Source organism: Phascolarctos cinereus, unplaced genomic scaffold, assembly GCF_003287225.1.
Source record: "Phascolarctos cinereus isolate Bilbo 61053 unplaced genomic scaffold, phaCin_HiC Scaffold_2;HRSCAF=192, whole genome shotgun sequence".
Taxonomy (NCBI): domain Eukaryota; kingdom Metazoa; phylum Chordata; class Mammalia; order Diprotodontia; family Phascolarctidae; genus Phascolarctos; species Phascolarctos cinereus.
Window position 1 is genome coordinate 397,552,559 of NW_027555625.1, and position 1,070 is coordinate 397,553,628.

A 1,070-nucleotide genomic window follows, 5' to 3' on the forward strand; every position below is an offset into this window, starting at 1 on the left:
ATTTTGTTTTTTGTTTGTTTGGGTCTGTAATTTCTTCTGTGTTGGTAATACTCTTGAAACTAACTCTAGCAATCCTCATCACCAACTTTCTGCATCTGATAACATTAGAGAAATTAACGGAAGTAGGTTTTATAGGTATTTTTATCCCCACTTAAGAGATGAAGAATTATAGTTTTTGGTTACCTTTCCATGCTTCTCTTAAAAATATGGAACGCTTCACAACTTTGCATGTCATCCTTGTGCAGGGGCCATGCTAATCTCCTCTGTATCATTCCAATTTTAGTATATGTGCTGCCGAAACAAACACCATGCATTTATTTAATATAATAATTTTGACATCTTTTGTTTTTGTATCATCTACATTTCCAACTTTTTTCTCTCCCATCCCCAACCATTCATAGCCATTCACCTATAACGAGGATGAATGAAGAGAGAAGGAAAAACTTCAGCAAAACCAAATAACATATTATATAAGTCTTACGTTACATGCAATAGTCCACACTCATAGCCCCCAGTCCTACAAAGAAGCAGGTGCCACTCCATATCTCTTCTTTGAGGCAAAACTTGTTTCATTATAATTTCATTACATTCAGCTTCAAATGCTTTGCTATCATTTTTTTTCTTTTCATTTGCATTGTAGTCATGGTGATTACTACGTTTTTGGTGCTGCTTCCTTCACTTTGCATCAGTTCATATCTTCCCAAGCTTTTCTATATCCGTAACATTCATCATTTCTTTTACCTAAATAATAGTCTATTGTGCTCATGTACTCCAACCTGTTTAGGAGTGTGATAGGACTAATCTCTACCAACATTTCCCCACAGAATGGGTTAAACCTTTTCCCCTTTCCTTCTGTAATAGGAATGTTGTTGTTCTGTTATTTAGTAATGTCTGACTCTCCATGATGCCATTTGGAGTTTTCTTGGCAAAAGATACTAGAGTGGCTTGCCATTTCCTTCTCCAGCTGATTTTACAGATGAGGAAGCTGAGGCAAACAGGATTAAGTGACGAGGCAAACAAGGTTAAGTGACTTCCCCCAGAGTCACACAGTTTAGTAAGTATCTGAGACC

At 36.6% G+C, this 1,070-nt stretch overlaps 1 non-coding gene across 1 annotated transcript; it reads right to left on the reverse strand.

Annotated features, from left to right (window-relative positions):
* Window positions 1–200: 200 nt before the first annotated feature.
* On the reverse strand, window positions 201–307 carry LOC144456102 (U6 spliceosomal RNA). The gene has a single exon (XR_013485003.1). It is a non-coding gene; the product is annotated as a U6 spliceosomal RNA (small nuclear RNA).
* Window positions 308–1,070: the final 763 nt, after the last annotated feature.